The sequence below is a fragment of the Petaurus breviceps genome, unplaced genomic scaffold (genome assembly GCF_028583685.1).
Source record: "Petaurus breviceps papuanus isolate PSGF00001 unplaced genomic scaffold, PetGlider_PUasm1.0 138, whole genome shotgun sequence".
Lineage (NCBI taxonomy): Eukaryota > Metazoa > Chordata > Mammalia > Diprotodontia > Petauridae > Petaurus > Petaurus breviceps.
In genome coordinates, this window is record NW_027185694.1 from 11,514,398 (window position 1) to 11,528,114 (window position 13,717).

Below are 13,717 nucleotides of genomic sequence, written 5' to 3' on the forward strand. Positions count from 1 at the left end.
CAATCTTTATTCTTCCAATTCCCCTTCACTTTCCAACACAAAGTCAAATCACCCAGTCTTGCTTCATCCACACCTATTTTCACCTTCTAATCAGCTCTGTAATCAGTTTTATTTTTTTTAGCTGAAGTCCCCTCTCCACTTTTACCTTCTATCTCTTTTATCTCTCCTTTTCTATCACATCCCCAGTCCTCTGCTTACTTTATTGTATTTCTGTTGCTATTTTTTTCCCTTTTTAACCATCCCTTTTTTGGCCCAGGAAAAGATGAGGTTCCCTCTCCTTTCCATCCCTCACTTCTGTGATTGAATAACTTTAACTTATGGTGTCCAAATTACAAGAAGTAATAGTTTTACTTTTGAAAAACTAGGCCAGATAGTCTTTTTTTTTTTTTTAACTTTGTTGACTCTTAAGTAGGAGTAAAAGGGAACTATGACTTTTTCTCCTTTCATTATCTGAACACTGGTAATTACCTAGAACTTTTGAATTATTTAAAATTATTTCCCTCAAACTTCTGTGTTTGAATTTCAGAGATTCTGGACAATTTTGGTTTTCTCAAAAGGAATTACATCTATTTTGTTTTAACTCATGGTTTGTGTTCCCCTCTGTGAGACTATGCTCAACTTTGTAAGGCAATGTGTTATTGGGAATTTGCCTTCTGTTTTTTAGTATATTCCAATAGAATTATTCCAATAATTCATTTTTCTCATTATTGTGGCATAGTCTTATGTGATTTTGACTAGATTTCCTTGGCAAACTATCTGTCCCTTCCCGGTCACTTTCAGTATCTTTTTCTTAACTCTGAGTTTGAGCTTGACAATAAAATTTGTGGGTAACTTAAATTTGGAATTCCTCCCTAGTGGTAACCTTTGAATTCTATCTATTTGTATTTTGTCCATCTGGTCCTGAGAATTCCTGTTAATTTTATTTAACATTTGATATCATTGATCTCATTGCTAATATTTTTCTAACTTACTATTAAGAGTTTTATATTCTCACCATATCCATTTGGTTTTGATCAGTAGAAATTACTCTTTTGTCTCTTTTCAAATTTTCAGATGCACTCTAACATTCTCTCCCTTTCCCACTCTGTTCTCTTCTCCTCAACATTTTCTCTTGAATCCAATTTTTTTTCACTAAAACTGCTACTCTTGGTGTATTTTAAGAAGATAAAAGTTATTTATGAAGTATTTCCTATGCTCTCTTTAACAAGTTTTTTATACCTCATGAGGAGTACATATACCCCAGTTTGGGAACCTCTGATCAATGTACAGCACTAACTGAAATGTAAGAAGACCTAGAAAGTAAGGTAAGAGTTTTTGGTGACTTCAATATAGGTTTTTTGGCCTTATAATCTAACAGAAACATAAATAATGCATTAGGGTTCTGAATAGAACTTTATAATTTTATGCTAGATCTTTTAAAATTATTAAGTGGGACTTTGGAGGATTACAATTATTTTTTAGCATGATATGCTAGTGCATAAAAAATTTAAAAATATACTAAAGAAGGAAATAATATGAAATGCATCCTTTAGAGACCTTAATACAAAAATAGCATAACCAAAAGACAAATAAGAACAAGGGACATAAAGCTCAATGGAGAATAAATTATACTGTCCTGAAAGAATGAGTCAAAGAAAAATCATTGAAATCATAATTTTATTAAAGAAATTGTGACAATGAAATAGCATACCAAAACATAAGGTATGCTAAAGCTAAAGGACAGCTAATGCAATTTTTAGAGGAAAATTTCTGACTCTGAAATTCATATTCATTAAATTGAATGTACAACTATAGAACCTTTGAAAATCAATGAATCCCCAAACTAGTCAAAAAAGTTGACTTTTTTAATTAAAGAAGAGATCATATTTAAAACAAAAAGACTACTGAGCTTAAAAAATAAAACTAACTACAGTTTTACAAAAGTCCAATAAAACTGAACAACCATCAATTAATATAAGTTTTGTTTAAAGGGAAAGAAAAATAAAAATTATCAAAAGAAAAAGGATTCACAACAAATGGAGATGAAAAATGAAAATAACCAGAAATTTCTGTATCCAATTATATGTCAATAAAATTGAAAATTTAATGAAATGGATGACTATTTACAAAAGAATATAAAATACCCATATTAACAAAACAGAAACAATCTCAGTGTGATGTCAGAAAATGGAATTGATCGAACCAAAATTGAAAGTTCAAAGAATCAAGGATCTACTCTCAGTTTATTATGTTAATAACTAAAGAGTAGTTGAATAAAGTTATATTTATTGTTGCATCTATGAAGATTTTTTTGCACGTACTTAATATTCCTGGTAAATACTTTGTTTTAGGAGAATCCTTAAAGTAGAGTTATATGCTATCAAACCAAATCCTTTCTACAAGCAACAAACAATAAATATACTGTTCTGTACCTTTTGGAAAATTATATATAGCTTAACATGTGGTCTACTATATAATATCATTTGTTAAAGACTCCCTAGAGCCAGCTAGTGACACAGCATGGTGATCCAATGCTAGACCTATAGTCAGGAAGGCATAAGTTCAAATTCAGCCTCAGACACTTACTAGCTTTGTGACCTGGAACAAATCATTTAACCCTGATTGTCTCAACAACAACAACAAAAGTATGCCTTGATGGGGCTTAAGACATTATTTGCTAAAGAACTAGTCAAATTCTACATGGTGGAAATAATAAAAACAATATTAAAAATAATGTCAATAGTATGACAACATATCAAAATGTATGGGTTGCAGAAAAGTTCTTAGAGGGAAATTTATTTGCTTAACTGCTTATAATAGGGGAAGGGATAGTAATGAGCATTTATAAAGTGCTTACTATGTGCCAAGTATTGTGCTAAATGTTTTTTATAAATATCTCGTTTGATTTCACAACTTACAAGATAGGTGCTAATATCATCCCCATTTTAAAGTTGAAGAAACAGAGGCAAAAAGAGGTAAAGTGATTTGCCCGGAGTCACCCAGCTGGTAAGATTCTATGGACATATTTAAATGTCCATAAGCTCAGGACTTTCTGACTCCAGGCCCAGAGCTCTATCCATTGTGCCACCAACTGCCTAACAACAATGACGACGACTACAATAATAAAGAAAAAAGAGGAATAATTTGGGTTTACCATTGAAATATAGAAAATCGAATTAAATAAGATCAAAAGAAGAAATTGATAAAATCAAAGGAGAAATGAGCAGAACTAACAGCAAAAGGGAAATTGATTAAGAGGTGTTTTTTTTAAAGACCAATGAAAGCAATAAAACATTAGTTTATTTAGAGTCAGAGACAGTGAGAGATAGAAATGAATGATAATAATAACAGTAATAATAATAATAACTAACTTTTACAAAGTACCCACTATGTGCTAGGCATTATACAAAGCACTGCACAAATATTATCTTAACTAAGAGAGGTGAATAGAGAAAAAGACAGAGAGAGAGAGTAACATAAAAAAACAAAAACAGAGGGAAAGAAGGAGGAATATTGAATTGATATTAAATAAATATAGCATTTGTCAAGTGCTTACTTTATATGTATAAAAAGAAAAGCTCTGCTAAGTGCTGGGGATAGAAAGAGAAAAAAAGCCGCTGCTTTCAAGGAGTTCACATTCTAATGGAGTGAGATAACAACATGCGGAAGTTTTCAGCTTCAGTTCAGATGGAGAATTTTCCTGGTTCTTGGGGTTCAGCAGAAAAGCAAATGTTGATGCTTCTTCTTTAAAGAGAAAGAAAGGAATTTCATACTGGTCATTTACCTTAAACTAGAGAACATGCCCCTGTTTCAGAAGGAAGCTCTAGTCTTTGCAAGGCTGTTCCTTGGTTCTTGCATGACAAGATAGTTGTTTACCATTTATCTTTGATCAATGGTTACTCAGTCCTTCTTAGAGGCAAGAACCATTTCAAATTTTTCCATGAAAGATCCTGTCACACTCTAAAGTCATTTATCTTACGCTCTCCAATTTCTTCTTTCAACAACAGACACAGTTTTACATAACAGGCAGATAGGTTTAGAGTCTTTATTTTATACATACATATATATTTTTTCCAGTTAAAGCTATTTGTGTTTTAAGTTATACAGATGGCACTTACAAAAAAAATGTATAGTATTGCCAATGTGTTTGCAAGTATGGAGTTGGTGCTGCTATAACTAGGTCATCCAATTAAAGGTTTGTGATGTTTTCTTCCCCCAGGTTTCTCATTGGAAGCTCAAACTAAAGAAATGTGACACTCTCTTTCTCTCTTCACTTTCCCCTCCATCAAAGAAAAAAAAGTAACCTTAGGGGCAGCTATGTAACACAGTGGATAGAGCACCAGCCCTGGCATCAGGAGGACCTGAGTTCAAAGCTAGCCTCAGACAATTGACAGGTACCAGCTGTGTGACCTTGGGCAAGTCACTTAAGCCCAATTGCCTCATCCAAAAAAAAAAAAACAAATTAACCTAGACCTTTTGTGTCTTGAAGCACAAGGGATTTTGTTCATACTTTTATAAAAAAGAAATGTTTCTATTTTTAAAAAAATTACTTTTGTGTAACAGAATCAGTTACAAGAAACTAATCTAAATTTCTTCCTCCTATTATGTACAAAAAAAAGCTCTAATTTCTTTCTAATACCAGTATATTCCATAGTAAGTAGTACTTACAAAGTGTTCATGAAGGAGGAAGTCAGTGTCAGATAATAATTTTTTTTTCTTTTTTGGAGGTCAATTGGGGTTGTGACTTGCCCAAAGTCACACAGCAAGTATTTGTGTTAAGTGTCTGAGGCTGGATTTGAACTCAGGTCCTCCTGACTCCAGAGCTGGTGCTCTATTCACTGTGCCACCTAGCTGCCCCTAGATAATAATTCTTTATGGTATTTACTTCATTACTGAAGTTTTGGCTGACTTTTAAATTCTCCAGGGAGAGCTGGCCTTGGAGTCAGGAAGACCTGAGTTCAAACTGGCACACACTAACTATGTGACCACAGGGAGTCACTTAAACTCTCCCAGTCCTTGGCAACTCTCTAATACTGTTAAGTTTCAGATGAGTAGACCAATCTGCATGGAGTCCCTGCCCCAGGAGTTCCACAGACTCATTATATATTACAGATCCTAACCAAAACCAAATTACTGCCATCAACAGCAAAAAGACAAAGATCTAAGCATGTCATCCCCTTGCTCAAAAATCCTCAGTGTGGAAGGTATCCCATCAGTGGCTTCAGCGTTGGTTGATGACAGTCTGTTGAGTGCACTATGGAAGTGTTCAGCCCATCTCTCCAGGATCATCTCCATATCTCTGATCAGTATGGTTCCAACAGCCCTAAGTAGTTGAGATGAACCTTAAGCCTTAGACCCATAAATAGTCTTTAATACAAACTCTGCACTCTAACATTCAAGGCTCTGTTCAACCTTTCTATATTTTTCATGCTAAGTCCTTTTACCAACTTGACTACTTGACATCCCCTAATCCCATTTTGACCTTTCCCACTTTGGGGCATGTGTACATGTTTTACCCCACAGTTTTTGTTTGTTTATTTGTTTGTTTTTTGTTTTTGCTTTTTGGAGGGGGGAAGGTAGGGCAGTTGGGATTAAGTGACTTGCCCAAGGTCACACAGCTAGTTTTGTGTTGTGTCTGAGGCTGAATTTGAACTCAGGTCCTCCTGACTCCAGGGCCAGTGCTCTATTCACTGTGCTACCTAGCCGACCCTTACCCCACAGTTTTAATGGATATTCGTCCTCCTTCTCCAAACTCCCTACTGCAATATGCTAACCATATCTGTTATATCTGTTTCCTTCAAGGGTCAATTTTGGTACTATCTCTTCCATGAAAATTCCCTGATTCTCTCCATCTTCAAAGGATTAGTTATTCTGATTTAACAATCTTACATACTTAAACTTATAGTTGCTTGTGTACATGCCTTAGTCCAGGGGTGGGGAACCTGTGACTTTCTAGGTCCAAGTTTTACAGAACAAATCTTTTTATTAAGGGGATTTGTCCTGTGAAGTTTGGATTCAGTCAATGGGCTACACTTGAGGACCTAGAAGGTCCATCCTTGAAGCCACAGGTTCCCCACCCCTGCCTTAGTCCTTCTATTGGGACAAGAAAGAAGTAGCTGTCCTTAATACCCCAAATAGAACTAAATTCTCCCAGCTTTTATGCTGATTACTGGTAGCCTCAGGGTAGGAGAGAGGCCTCTAGGATGGTATAAAGTCTAACCTATTTTATTGTAGGAGGAAAACAGCTGGTAAGTGAAGGGGCAAGGACAGTTGTAGAGTTTGATGTCGCCCAGTAGAATAGCTCAGGGTAGAGGTCTGAGTAAAGAAGACTGTGATTCAGGTACTGAACTTGTTGAGGTAAAAGGAGAATCTGGCAGTTCACAGATGGTAACAACAAGGATTTGTGCAGGATGGAGCGAAGTTTAGAGGACAGGTGACTTTTAGATAATGGTGGCAGAAAGGAAGTCTGAAAGTGGCACTGCAGAGTAAGGAGTATATATGCCAAGTCCTCTTCCTGGGTGTATAAGGGAGTGTGAAACAGGGGGAAGCCAGCCTTGGAGAAGGTATAAAGGGCTGTGTTGTCTTAAGGAAAAAAACTAGGTTTCAGTAAACACCAGGAGAGGGAAGGAATTAGAGAGGAAAAAAATCTGGTATCACAAGATCATAGACTGAGCTAGACAGAATCTTATAGGTCATGTGGTCTCAACTCTTTGGAGGAAACTGAGTCCAGAGAGATTAAATAACTTGGACAAGGTCTCAAGTGAAAGAGTAATGATTGGGACTCATCTGACTCAAAATATAGAGATTTTTTTTTCCCATTACACAATAGATATCCAAAGGGCACAGAGAAAATGGAGACCAGAGGACTGAGGACAGTTAGTTCAAGGTTTACTGAGGTATTTAGGGAGTACTAGCACCTCTGGTGTGAGGGTTTGCCAAGCCCTTTACAGGGCTACTCATCTACCTTTGGTGCGCACCTTCACCTAACTCTCACCTGTGGCTACAAGAAGCTGTAGCCCGCACAGTGACCACACCCCAATAAAACTGCCTCAACAGATGGGCTAACCCAGGTTGAGGCTAACTGACAGACCTCAGACCTGTCGGTGAGTTAGGAGGATGTCTGCCTCAAGCATGTGAGGACTTTCCTGAGCAGAATGAGCAGAGAAGAACAATTTTTTCCAATGTCCATTATGGTAGCTGAAGCAGGCACTGTGAAGTTCTTAGAGCTTGGCCAGACTCCAAAGATGCCAAGGTCATTCACTGCATTCTGGGCCCTCACCAGTTATCTTGCCTTTTGTCCTACCAGTGAAATTTAATGACTCAAGAAGAGAGAATGAGGCTGAGGCCTTTGTGTTAACTCTGCCTCACTTAAATCCAATTCATGGGCAAGTCAAGACATCACCCTAGATGTCACTGGTCCCCTTCAAAAATGAAGGACAAATAACCGGGGAACTGGAAGGAGGAGGGGAACATAGTAGCAGATCGAAGCAGAATATTTCCTGCCCCCCCCCACTCCATTGCTACAGATCCCAGAAGTTGATTATGGCCTAATCCTAAGAGTCTGAGAGTAGAGTCTCATCCCCCTCACCCCAGGCAGAAGACTTTCTAGAAGGTTTCCTCTTATGACAGTTTATTTTCTCCCACCTCCATCCTCAATGACAGCTATGAATCCCTGGAGTTTGGTGACCTGAGTCCATGAGAGGGATTAATGAGGAAGTAGGCCTATTGAGGTGAGGAAGGGCCTCCTTTACTACCATACATAATTGTACATAATAACATCTGGGACAAACTCCTGGTTACTTCACAATAGTTCCAGCCCCCAGCCTGGTGTTTTTCTCCTTGTATATCAAAAATTCCAAAATGAATGAATGACTAAATGTCTAACCTCACTTCCACTCAAATCTGGGATAGGTTTTCTGAGAATGATATATATTGGACATGTTTCCTGACTGAATGAGAAAATGCTGAGCCATGACACTGAGTGGAGAAGAGACTTATTTCGGTTTGTTTGAGACACACTGAGCAAGGGTCTCAAAAGAGATTGAGAAAGAGGCAAGGAGTGGACTTTTAAGTGCTGGTCTAGAGCTACAGACAAGTAAAGGAGCTCAACTCTATCCTATGTTTTGATCTATCACTTGCAACTGGAGAAACTCTTAGAGCAGACAAATAGTTAGATATAGATATAGAAGTATGTATATGTATTAGATGGTCCCCTACTACCACCTGCACTCATATAACTTATGAACAAATGAATGAATAACATTTAAAGGTTTATTGTGTGCCAGGCACTGAGCTATATGTGTGTGTGTGCATATATACAAGAGAGAATTATGCCTGCTCTAAAGGAAATTTAATTCTAATAGAGAAAGGCAAAATATATAGGGGGATGATGGGTAGGGAAGGGAGTTTCTGTCTGGGGAATCAGAAAGGATGAGTTGGTCCAGAGGTGACTGATTCACATGTCTTTTCCAGGAACAATGGTGGTTCTGACTTGATTACTATGCCCACAGTAGGAAGTGGAAGGGGGAGGGGAAGAGTATCTGTACAGTGTGGTAAATGCTGGAAGATGGCCATGAAACATGACTTGATCTAGGTGGCTGGAGCTGCCTTGATATGGTGATCTCTCAGGCCCAGGGAAGTCCCAGAATTCTTCATCTTGTATGAGAGAAACACATCTTAGATGAAGACAAGTGTGCAGAAGCACTGGGGTTGGCAGCCACTAGCTCAGAAAGTATACTTTCTCCTAAAGGTTTGTTGTATGTTTTATAATACACTGTAAAGGATGGCTCCAACTCTTCACAGTAGTTACCAAAAAAAAATTTCCTGAACCTCTCTCAAATAAAACAACCAGGAATCACGTACAATAATAGCAGGAATAGCCGCCGCAGCAGCAGAGCCTGTTAAATACCCTGTATCCCAGGGGTGAAATCGATATTTGAAGGATGGCATTTGAAATGTTATACATCCTCCTTATTAGTTTTGGTGGTAAAACAATAATATGAGGGAACAAGGGCATGAAATAATAGAGCCCAGTTGTGGCATGTAAAGGTGCCTTCTCTGTCCAAAATCTCTCTTTTGTCGTTATAGTGAATCTTTCCAACCTCTTTTAAAAGAAGAAAAGGTCAGGAGAAAAGTACAGGAAGAACACTAAGGGGATGGCATAATTCTTTCAACCAGCATGGAAGGAAACAAGGTTATTCAGCAATATGAGACTTTGCTAAAAGACAAATATAGATCTATGAGAACGTTCCCACTAGGACTCCCAGAAAATACCTTTTCTTATCATTTAATTATTGCTGTTGTGGTTTGTCCTTCCTTCTCGAAGAGGACCACGGCATCAGGAAGCTGATGCCATGACTTGCAAGTGAATTGGATTTAAGTAAGGGAGGGCTGTGCAAAATCGCCAGCCTCACTTTCTCCTCTGGAGCCATCTGGGTGCAGTGTTAAGACACAGATCAGGACAACTGGAGATGGCCCCCTTATATAAGCACAGGAAGGCATCTTAGATTCACCTTCTAAACTCATACAGATGAGGAAAGTTGATTTGACTGACTCAAGTTAATTCAGTCAACCTTTTATTAAATGCCTACTATGTGCCAGAATGTTGGTACTAAGCACTGATGATACAAAGAAATGAAAAAAAAAACCCACTTTGTACCTGCTCACAAGGAACTCACAGTCTAATGTGGAGAAAACATATAAACAACTATGTACAAACAGGATATAGACGAGATAAATTAGAAATAATCTCAGAGGGAAGGCATTAGCATTAAGGGAATTGAGGAAAGACTTCTTACAAAAGTGGGGACTGGAGCTGGGACCTGAAGCCAGGAATATTAGGAGGCACAGATGAGGGGAAGGGGGAGTGGAGAGTATTCCAGGCATCTGGGACAACCAGTGCTATCCTGCCCTGATCTCACTCCCCAGCAAGGGCTGAGAGGTGGTGTGGTTAGGGTGAAGAACAAGGAAACCAGTGTCATTGAGTACACCAATTGGGAAGTAAGTGGTTCAGTGGATAGAGTGCTAGACTTGGAGTCAGGAAGACCTGAGTTCAAATTCTGCCTCAGTTGACTGTGTGACCGTGGGCAAGTCACTTGACCCTGTTTGCCTCAGTTTCTTCCTCTATAAAATGAGGTGAAGGAAAGGGCAAATTATTCCAGTATCTTTGCCAAGGAAGCCCCAATGAGGTCATGAAGAGTCAGACACAAAAGAACAACAAGAAAAAGGTATAATCAAACTGGAAAGGTAGGAAGGCCCTCAGTGACTTTCTTCTAAGATCACCTTTTATCTACTCTGTATATATATATTGGATGTATATAGACATATTTGCCTGTTTTCTCCCTAATTAGAAGGTGGACTCCTTGAGAAAGGGCAGGGACTATGTTTTTGACAGGCTCTTTATCTCCAATGTTGCTCACATCCTCTGGTATGTAGTATGTGCTTAATAGCCAATCATGGGTTTTATGTCCAATATAACCAACCACAGCTCCAATTTTCACCCATTATACCTCAATACGTTCCCACCATGCAAGATCTTGAACTTCTAAGTCAGAAGTCATTCTCTCTGGGCAGTTATAAGAGAATTCAGAATTAAGTAGCCATGGTATCAGTTGCAAAGTACAATCAAGAAATTTCCCCTTTTCCTTCCTTACCTTCCCCAAATATACCCACCAATGGAAAATAAATACTGATAAAGATCCACTATTGGGGCAGCTAGGTGGCACGGTGAATAGAGCACCAGCCCTGGAGTCAGGAGGACCTGCGTTCAAATCTGGATTCAGACACTTAACATTTACTAGCCGTGGGACCATGGGCAAGTCAACCCCAATTGCCCTGCTTTTCCCACCTCCAAAAAAACCCAAAAACAAAACAAAAAAAAAAGATCCACTATCAAAACATTTGAAGGCCAAGTCTTAGACTCCTCCCACTACAACATGCTGCCTTTCCTCTGAAGGGTAGGGTCCTGGAGACTTAGAATTATTAGAGATAGAAAGGACCACACAATAGCACAAATCCTCTATGAACTTAGTCACTGGTTGAAGACCTCTAGAGAAGGGAAAGTTATTATCTCCTTAAAAAAACCAACTAAATAAGCAAAAAAAAAAAAAAAACCTTTCCCCAGTTGGACAAAAAATTATTAAGCATTTACTTTGTGCCAGGCATTGTATTAAGTATGGAATAGAAATACAAAAATGAGATAATCCCTAACCTCAAGGAAGGGATGTTTTGGTCTGGGGACTTTAGGAAGATAATTTGATTCATGAGACAATCAGTTTTCACGCCCAACCTAGAAATTAGTATTGATGTGAATACTCTGCCCAAAGCAAGATTTGGAATGAAAAATGGAGGTTGTATAGGGAAGGAGAAAGTTGTTCTGGTCCTGGTTAGATACAGTGGGCTATAACTAATTTGAAAGTGTTCCATTATATTGAAATGGAATCTACTTGTCCTTCTCTACTTTGTTTTTAGGTCTAAACTGCAATATAAGTATTAAATCTTTTTTTGATTGTTTCTTTTGCACATATCTTCCACCTAAGTCACCTAAGATGGAAAAAAAAGAATACTTGATTTCCTTTTGACCTATTTAAGCTTATTATAGGGTACAGAGATGGTCTTCTGTAGACTTAATTTATGAACTGTCAGACAACTATTCTGCTGAATGTTGGTGTGAGAAGTTAGAAGATAATATGTCATTCTATGTGGCTAGTGGCCTCACTGAAAAATATTTCCCATGGAAATTTTTTCTTAACAACAGGAAAATTAACATAATTTAAAAAATCTGTTCTTTCTCCTTATAATACATTTAACATTTTCCTCCATTAACATTTTCTAAGTTCCAAGGAAAATGTTCAGGAGTTGTTCATGTATCATAAGATATCGATACACTAATTAACTGTGTAAGGCAGGGCCATGAAGTAGTATACATGTATATCAGAATCAAAGAATGTGCAACTACATGGTGCAGTGAACAGAGCACCAGCCTTGGAATCAGGAAGACCTGAGCTCAAATTCGGCCTTAGACACTTGACACTTAGTAGCTGGGTGACTTAACCCCCAATTGCTAGACTGGAAGGAACATTAGAGTTCATCCAGTCTAACACCCCCATTTTACAGATGAAGAAATTGAGTCCCAGAAAGGTTGTTTCCTTTTTTATAAAATAAGGGGGTTGGATTAGGATTTCAATGATTTTCTTTCTAGCACTAATATTTTGTGATTCCAAGTCACAGGGAGGAGGAGAGCTAATGATAGCATAGAGAATTCAGGATTCCTCATTTTCCAGTTCACTTTTCTTTTCACTCTATCATTGAACCATGCTTCTTCACAGTGGATTAGTGAGTCTTTTCCAATCAGGATAGCTACCTGGGAATACAGTTCACAGGTTGGGGTAGTGTGGAGAAAATAAAGCTTGGTCTAAGGAAAGCAGACTTGTGTAAATCTTGAATGGGCTAGATGACTGAGATTTAAAAATCAACGTGATGAGAGAAGGGGGGATGGGCAATTACAGCAGATCATCCCTAGAATCAGCCCCAAAGGGGGGATTTTAAATAGCTATGGAGGGAGAGGGAGAGTAATGGCTTTAGTTTTCCTTGAAGGCCAGCCAGGGAGAATTAGGATTATAACTAATAAGTAATGGGCAGGTGACTAGTGTTGACTGGCAGAAGGGCTATGGTGATTACTCTAAATTGGGATATGGGCTAGGTCCCCGGGATGAAGATTCTCAGGGCGATGATTTTGAAGCTCAAGAGCCTGGAAAAGGTTGATTTTTTAAAAATAAATTAATCAAGGATTGAATAAAGGAGGGTTGGAGGTTGCAACAGTGCATCACAGTCCTCTCAAGGTTTTAATTTTTTTGTCTATCTGTCCTTCAGATCTCTTAACTACTTGCCTATTTGTCTTCCTCCCCCCTTTTTCCCTTCAGCCTCTTTCCTCTTTTCTATTCATTTTCTCATAACTGGATATCCTACATTTTGAAATTTAAACATATTTTTCAATTTGCTTTGTTTATTTCTTTAAGCTCTGCTCTTAGTTTTTTAAGTGGGTGAGTCAAACATTTTGTATTTTCTCTCTCAATAAGAGCAAATGAAATCATTCCTAAATGAAGTTGCTTTTTATTTAAATATGGCTCTCCATTGATTTTTTTTCCTCTTGTGGTCTCTGCTTGATAGGGGAAAAAAGTGTTCTCCACTCTTTCAAATGAGAATATTTATAAAGCACTTAGCCCAGTTCCTGACATATAGTGGGAGCTTAATAAAAGCATGTTTCCTTACCTTCCCCCTAAAAATTTTACTTTAACTGATACTTACTTCACCTCTGCCAATAGATTAAACTTGTTATACTTTTATTATCGGCATTAACTAACTCATTTTGAACTATTATTCCTTTAGCCTTTCTTTAAGGATATACTTGATTGTGTGTATGTATGCACACACACATTAGTTCCCACTATTTAGGCAAGTTTTGGGGTTTTCCTCTAGGGATCTTTCCCTATTTCAGATATTTTGAAAGTAGATCCTCAGTGCTTTCAAAGTTGTGTCACCTGAACCAGATTCCTTTTATGGTATTAAGTTTATACTATTCCTCCTCTTGACTTCATACTTTTAAGTGTCGTTTCAGTTTCACCATATAGCACAATTATATCATTTAATTATCGATTTAGAGCCGGAAGTCATCTGGTCTAACCTAATCAAGCAGTCAACAAAGATTTTTCTTTATGTGCTAAGTGATAGGGAATACAAA